This window comes from Mytilus californianus, unplaced genomic scaffold (genome assembly GCF_021869535.1).
Source record: "Mytilus californianus isolate M0D057914Y unplaced genomic scaffold, xbMytCali1.0.p SCAF_1, whole genome shotgun sequence".
In the NCBI taxonomy this organism is placed as follows: Eukaryota; Metazoa; Mollusca; class Bivalvia; order Mytilida; family Mytilidae; genus Mytilus; species Mytilus californianus.
Genome location: NW_026262581.1, coordinates 30,597,279 through 30,606,317, shown reverse-complemented (window position 1 = coordinate 30,606,317; position 9,039 = coordinate 30,597,279).

Sequence of the window (9,039 nt, the reverse complement as noted above, 5' to 3'; positions counted from 1 at the left end):
CTCTACACCTAACCCCGGTATGATGTCGTTTCCAATACACCAAGTACATCACACATCACCTCTCGCCCAACAAATTCCAGATCAAAGGCCAGGTTGGGTTGACGAACTGTTCCGAAAAATGGATAACTTTGAAATTAAATTGTGCAAGCTCGATCAAATTGACTCGTTAGTTACGTCTATAAATTCTAAAGTTATTAAACTGGAACAAAATGCCAAATCGATAGACGATCGAATGGACCAGGTAGAAAGAAGCTCCCAGCTAATAAGCAACGATTTTGATACTCAGAAAGTTGTTTTTTCTAAATTTAAAACCGAACTTGATAATATTTCGAAGCATATTAAATCAGAGGGAACACATTCTGTCGATAGATTAGGAGAAACTTTAGATGACATTCGGAAAGAAAATACAAAACTGAAGTCCGAGTTAATAGACGTCCAAATGAGGTCCATGCGGAATAACCTGATATTTTACAATATCCCGGAATCGGAAGGTGAACACTGTACCCAAATTATAAACAAATTTTGTTACGAAAGTCTGAAAATTGAAAATGTGGCTACAAAGTTATCTATTGCTGAGGCCTATCGTCTAGGAAAGCATGGTGAGAAGACTCGTCCGATACTAGTAAAGTTTTCAAATTTTGAAAGCCGGGATTTGGTGAAAAAAAGCGCAAAAAATTTAAAAGAAACAGGTTTCGGTATTTCAGAACAATTACCTTTGGATATTCAGAAACGAAGAAAAGAAAAGCTGCCGATCCTAAAGAACCTACGAGAGCGGGACATCAAGGCTTACTTTGTGAAAGACCGTATATTTGTAAATGGGAAGGAATATTTGCCATAGGACAAACCCAGAGAACAATTTTGTAAATTAAAATGTTTATGTTGGAATGTTCATGGATTGACGTCGGTCTACAAAGATAATGACTTTTTGAACTTAATTAATGATTACAATATTTTATTTCTCAGTGAGACCTGGCTAAAAGAAAATAACTTGATAGTTATAGATGGTTTTGAAAGAATTTCTTGTGTATTTCGTAATAAAAATATTGGTACTAGAAATGAAGGAGGTATTGCTGTATTTTGTAAAAGTTTTTTGTGTAACGGTATAATTGTTGAAAAAGAATTAAATGATGGTATTATTCTGTTAAAACTTGATCATAATTTCTTTGCTACTGATAAAGATATTTTTATTTGTTTTTCTTATGTACCACATGAAAGATCTAATTATTACCAATTATGTGATATAGATTTTCACGACATTATTGAAAGTATTGTAAATAACTATAGTGATAAAGGTATTGTTATGGTATGTGGAGATTTAAATAGCCGCATAGGTGAATTAAGTGATTTTTTACTCAATGATGATCTAGATAAATATGTTGAAAGTGTTGAGCACGTTGTTAACCCTATCATTTATGATAGACAATCAATGGACAAAATCGTTAATGCGTTTGGCCGTAAACTGGTACAAATGTGTTTTAACACGGGTTTAGTTGTAGCCAATGGCAGACTTTGTAATGACAAAGATGGTAATTTTACGTTCTGTACGGCCAAAGGAAGAAGTGTAAATGACAGTCACTATCTACTCGTGCCCCAGAGCGAATGTAGATTAATAAATGACTTTATAGTGCTACCTATGAACGAGTTTTCTGATCACATGCCTATTTACTTCGAACTAGACTTATCTGTCATTCGTCAACAAAATCTCCCCCAAATTCATAAATTCATCAAATGGGACAACAATAGATGCGATGAGTATATTCAAATTTTACAGTCTCACTGTGACAACCTATTGAGCTTGGTGAATAATGTAACTTCCGAAATTGATATTAATAACGCAGTGAAGGAGATAACCCGAACTATCTACGAAAGTGCATTTAAAGTTTTTGGACACACCATTTTAATTCGAGACGATATATATGTTAAACGACCAAATAACGAATGGTTTAACGAGAAATGTTCAAACGCTCGAATAGAATTTCACACTGCGAGAAATTTTTATATGCGTCATCCGACAGACACAAATAGACATTCCTATGTTACGACTAGAAACAAATTTAATAAGGCTAAACGTAATGCACAGTTTAACTACAAAAAAAGAAAAGGCCTTGAACTTTGTAATATTGCAAAAAGGGAACCTAGAAAGTTTTAATCCGCTGTAAAACCGAAAAACAGATCAAAATGTTTAGTTGAAAATGATGAAATGTTGAACTATTTTGAAAAGATTTTGGGATCGGACCCTCCAGAACTTTGTGATGAAGTTTTACATTTATTAAACAATACCGACTTTGGTGACATAAGTATTGATATTCTTGATTCCGAAATTACAGAAGATGAAATTAAAAAAGCTATACAGAAACTTAAAACAGGCAAAAGTTCGGGAAGTGACGATATAATTGGTGAAATGATAGCTGCAAATCCTCTTTTCTTTGCGCCTATTTTTAAAATTCTTTTCAACTCTATGTATGACAATGGAATATATCCAGATAATTGGACCGAATGTATAGTTATCCCTGTACCCAAAAGCGGTGACTTGTCGGACCCAAACAATTTCAGGCCAATAGTATTAGTAAGCATTCTTTCTAAGATTTTTACTAGCATACTAACGGAACGATTGCTTTCATGGTCGGAGGACGAACAGAAATTAATAGACAATCAGTTTGGATTTCGTCCTGGTCGTTCAACTGTAGATGCCATTTTCACATTGCATGGAATTATAACACATGTATTAGTACACAAACTTCAGCTGTTTTGTGCCTTCGTGGACTTTCGTAAGGCTTTTGATAAGCTACACAGAAGAATTTTAATATACAAACTGCTAAATAATGGCATAAGTAATAAATTTGTATCTATTGTTAAAACTTTATATTCATCAGTGCGTCTTCGTGTACGATCCGGAGGAGTGCTGTCAGATGCGTTTGATAATTTTCTTGGTGTAAAACAAGGGGAACCTCTATCTCCTTTGCTGTTTTTGTTTTTTATCAACGACATTATTCAAGATATTTCCGTTGAATCAGATAATAACATTGTGTCTCTAAGTGGATTTTTAATATATTTGATCTTATTTGCTGATGATACTGTACTTTTTGGAAAATCACCGAATGTGTTGCAGCATTTACTTGATAAATTACTATTATATTGTAATAAATGGAACATAGAAGTGAACACGGAAAAGACAAAGGTTATTGTTTTTCGAAATGGATGGAGGCCTGTGGTAAATCGTTTTTATTACAATGACAGAGAATTAGAAATTGTGAACTCCTATGTATACCTCGGTGTGTTGCTCCACTATAATGGAAAATTTTTGCAAACTCAAAAGCGTTTATCTCAGCAAGGTTCAAGAGCGTTGTCTTCACTTATAAATTCTTTGAAACAATTGTATCTGACTACTGAACAACAGATTTTTCTATTCGATAGTATGGTTGGATCCGTTTTAAGTTATGGGGCTGAAATATGGGGTTTTCATCGTGCTGGTGATATAGAGCTTATACATAATAGATTTTGTAGATTTGTTTTAAAACTTGGCAAGAAAGTCCCTACAAATTTTTTATATGGTGAACTTGGGCATTTGCCATTGCATATTTTGAGAAAATTTAAATTTAAAATTAAATGTTGAAGTTGGTCGTTATCTAAATATTCAAAGAGAAAATAGAATTTGTATATGTTGCAATATGAATGTTTTAGAGGACGAATATCATTTTGTTTTATCATGTCCAGCATATAGATCTGTGCGACTAGAATTTTTACCTAAATTTTATTATTCTTGGCCAAATCGGTACAAGTTAGACAATTTATTACAAGCTCATTGTAAATCTCTGACAGTAAAACTATGCAATTATTTAAACGCAGCTTGGAAAATTAGATCACATATATTGTCATAATATTATTGTATACTTTGTAACTACTGTTCTCTGCTGTCTTTTGTTTGTCATATATTGTATATATTTTTTCGTTTGCCATAGCATGTATATGCTTCTTGCAAATAAAGTATTCATTCATTCATTCAATTCAAATAGCCCGATAGATACTAATTATAGTATATGAAAACACGTCACATCATCTATTTTCATACCTTGAACAGGTATTCCTACAATAATCAAGGCCAAGACAATTGATTTTTTTTTGTTTATCAAAACCATTATTGATTTTGTTTGTTAATGCCCCTGAGGAGCATTAAAATATGAATTATCAACTAATAGATATTCAAAATTAGTTTTGTATTTAAAAAAAACATGGTGCTTCAGTTAGCGTGTTAATGTTGGTAGGTGATTTGTAGCGTATATGTATTTCACAGCTTTGTTTAACTTTAAACTAACAAAATATTAAACAAGAATGTGTCCATAGTACACGGATGCCCCACTCGTACTATCATTTTCTATGTTCAGTGAACCATGAAATTGGTATAAAAACTGTAATTTAGCATTAAAATGAGAAAGATCATATCATAGGGATCATGTGTACTAAGTTTCAAGTTGGTTGGACTTCCACTTCATGGAAAACTACCTTGACCAAAAACTTTAACCTGAAACGGGACAGACGGACGAACGAAGGGACCGAAAAACTGAATGCCCCTAAGTGGCGCCTAAAAAAGGGGGTTAAATATAAATACAAGAAACATTTAATAATCTAATTATCTGATATAAATCAGCTAATCTGATTCAAGATCGGTCTCTGTTTTAATGCCAAGACGCCAAAAAATATAGGACGCATTTAACTGGGATGTTGTTTTGCTCAGTCTGGATGTATCTATATCTATACACTGTTCCAGCTTTTAAGGTTTACCGTCAAAATGAACCAGACAACAGCTTACACCAGTTGGTACTAGAACGGCTTGCGTAACAAACACATGCAATCTGGTCTTTTCTGCATGGCATTGTACCAAATGGATCGACCCTATGTTGTGAAACAGATTCAACACTTTCTTGATGTTTTACCTATAGTCACAATTGGTAGTGTAATTGATTTTTTCTGTGGTGTTTTTTTACATTTTCTTATGACTTAGGTTCCGGTGTAGGGACAATGTAACAATGCCAGTACTAGTATCTACACAGTTGGTGGATTGGCGATAAAATTACTGTCTGCATTTGTTACATATCATACCATTTTCTAAAACATTCTTGTTCAAGATTTAGAAGAAAAAAAAAATTGTTGTTTTGAAATTTTTATGCTATGGCCTTTTTTCGTTATGTGTATAACACACACAACATTTGGGCTTCATTGCTATATAATCCATTCTCGTGTTATTGGTTATGTACAAGCACCTACTTCAGTGTGATTCTTTGAATTAAACAAACATCCGAAAAAATGTGATAGAAACATAACATTTTAATATTTCAACATAAAAAATCAGAAAAATTAGAGTGAGATTTGAACCCCATCTTAAAAACAATCCATTATTTACAGTTTTAAGCGCTACCGATGGAGCCACGGCGACTCTTGAATCGATATCAAGCAGCTATATAGGTAAAATTTAGTGATGTTCCACTTTTTATTAAAAAAGTTGTTTTTTTAGGTATTAAGGACACACTAAACCAATTTCATTTTTGGACACACTAAACCAATTTCATTTTTGAGGGGAAAAGTTGTATAGATTACAACAACAACAAAAAACATAACTTTGTTTTGGTTTGAAGTGTCCTTCTAGGGGGATTCCCTGTTTTTCCAACCTAAAAACACGGTAAATTCCGCATATTTGACTTTCATCCTTTTTTGGAGGTTAAATTAAATATTTTCCAGTCATAACATAATACATAAAAATCGAGATATTGACAAAAAAACATTTTTATTTCATGTTTTTATCGTAAATTTTATTCTTTCAGCACTTTTTGAAATTGGCCATTCTGTGAAAAAATTTCAGGGGAAATTGGCCCTACCTCTTTTACATCGACTATACAAGGAAATGTTCTGGACTCTAAACAGTGCTTAAAGTGCGTTTAAGTTCTTTAAAGCTTCAACAATAAATGATAAAAATCAAAATTTCATAATATATTTGGTTGCTGCATTTATATCCCATTTGTTTCTCTTTGTTATACGAACTCTGGATTTGTTTTCCCAGAATTTTATCTTATTGCATAAAAAGTTGCTCATAAGGTCTCCATAGAAAATATGTATTTCACAATCAACCTAAACAAGGACGGTACATTCTATGACCACAATAGCCATTCAATAGTGTCCTTAGCAGTGCCATTCACTCAAATACAAATAAAAGATCCTTGACCAAAATGATATCTTTTCATACTTAAAATATGTTGTTTATAATAATGAATAGAACACCTGACCACTAGCTTAAATATTAGATTCACTGCATTATCTTTTACATGTACTTGTTAACAAATTTGTAACATTGCCCCTGATGTGCAACTTTTTGCTTAGGTATGCAAGTTCGAAGGAAAAATATTATCAAACTTTTGGAAAGTTACATTTCAGGTGCGGATCCAGGATTTTAGTTTAGGGGGGCGCAAACTTAAATTTTCGCCGAACAGAGCGAGGCGAAAATATTTTTGAGGTAAAATTATCGAAATATTCTTTATTAAGCTGAGGACAACCCATGCTTTGCAAATTTTAGGAGGGGCGCACGCCTGCCATGCCCCCGCCTGAATCCGCCCCTGCATTTAAAAAAAAATGCTAGTCACCCTCCTAGAGCTTAATTCTAAAATCCGAAGATAAAAATGTTAGTAATTCTGACAGAGTTGTCTTTCTTTCAATAAAAAAATACGAAGTCATCGTAGAAATTAAATATCAATAAAATTGAGAATGGAAATTGGGAATGTATCAAAGAGACAACAACCAGACCAAAGAGCAGAAAACAGCCGAAGGCCACCAATGGGTTTATATTTAACAATTTGAAAAAAATAACGAAGATAATCATTCAGAGAAAATGATTACCCGCATGTTAATATCTCATAAATTCCCGCCAAGAATCTGTTCTCTAGATTATAATATTAAATATTCTATTGTGGTATAAAAAGCATTGACAGAAGCACTTCATTTTAGTAATTTTAGCATGGACAATTAATGCTTTTACAAATCAATAAAATTACAAAAGAAGACGCATTTAATCAAATCTTGTCAAGTTTAATCAAGATTTTCCTTGTACATCCTAGTCACAGAGTTTAGTTACCTACGACATGTACAGAAGGAGGCATAATGTTTTCCAGTATGTGCATACGTCCGGTCACATCACACGAGGGTCACAGCAACTTGATTTAAACTAACTATACACGTCTTAATAAGATGTAAATGTGTTAAGGATTTATCCTTTTGTTGTATCAATGCTAAACATATGACAATTTCATAGAAAATACACAGACTTTTCCCTTGTACTCATGAATTTTACAATTGTGCAATAGTATTAATCCAACTAGGCATATATCAGAAAAGGAAATCGCCGTTAAAAAGTATCAGAATTATACGAGAGAAGAATTCAGCTGTAGAGATTATGTTTGTGTCTTGAGTTACAAATTTCAGCCTTTAATATATAATTATGTTGTCTGACTGTCAATATTTTGATGTTTCAAATGTGCTTTTAAATGACTTAACTCCAACAGTGTAAAATGTCAGTCCTAAAATCGAATAAAGGAGGAGGAAACTTTTGCTTTTTTTTTTTAAATTGGCATAATCATATGCTTAATTTTTTGGCGCAAATGATACTAGGTATTTTGAAAACTAGTGGCGCAAACGAGTTGTGGCGCAAGATGACGATTTTTTTGGCGCAAACGTATGTTTCCCAATACCTTGAAATGCATGGCAAATTAGTGTTTTGACCCGGGTTTCGCTGTTCACTGGACATGATATTCACGGTGAATTCAAAGAACAAGGAATTTGATGTTTAATTTTTTTAAATGTATTGTCCAATAAGACTTATATATACGTCGACGTCGTAGTACGCAGCTATACCAAAAACAGTACAGCATCAATAATTCACATGATACTTTTTTGTACAAGGTCGAATTTAATGCAAACCCAATAATGCCGGGACATCTTTCTACATCACGAAGTACTAGTAATTACAATTATATAATTAGACATGCCATAGATATAGGAAGATGTGGTATGAGTGCCAATGAGACCTGTGACACCTGAATGCAAATACACAGTTAATAAAAAAATACAAGGGATAAATTTAAAGTCAAAAGTAAATAAACAGGTTTAAACAAAGTTAACGTATGATATCACTGTAAAATTTCAAACAATTTATAGAAAATCATCACTTTTGAAGAAACCTGCGTCATATTATACACAGGTAAATAATTTTGTTGTTAAGTATACTTCTTCTTCTGTGTGTATAAAATCTTCCGTTTAGGAATACCAAGAAATTTCTTTAATATCAATAAAACTAATCTAACACTTGGTACATATGGGGTGAATATCAACAATACAAATATACAATTAGTGCTAGATAAAACTTCCTGTACCGGTCCAAGAACAGCATCTAAGGAAAAATGAAATAATTTTGTTGTTAAGTATACTTCTTCTTCTGTGTGTATAACATCTTCCGTTTAGGAATACCAAGAAATTTCTTTAATATCAATAAAACTAATCTAACACTTGGTACATATGGGGTGAATATCAACAATACAAATATACAATTAGTGCTAGATAAAACTTCCTGTACAGGTCCAAGAACAGCATCTAAGGAAAAATGAAATAATTGTGATGTTCATAGTACGAAGAAGTGAAAATTTGTAGTAATTAAATACCAAATAATCAAAGCTGGTATATAGACAAGATCCATGTTAACATTAAATAACAAACAGGCATTACAAATAGTATCAACAGGTCAAATTAAAAAGAAAGTACGATTTGAGAGTACTCGCAGTTACTGACAGCTAGTTAAAAGCCAAAGCAATTAATAATAAAAAATCATGCATCAGAGACTAATGCCAGTATGTTAGTAAAAACAGTTTTTGCTCTCATACCACATCTTCTTATTTATATTAATTTGATTTAGCATCACACAATATAATACATGAACATGTAAATTAATGAATAGGATTCAGAAACAAGCAAACTTAATTTTACTAATGTGCCTCTTAGAATAAA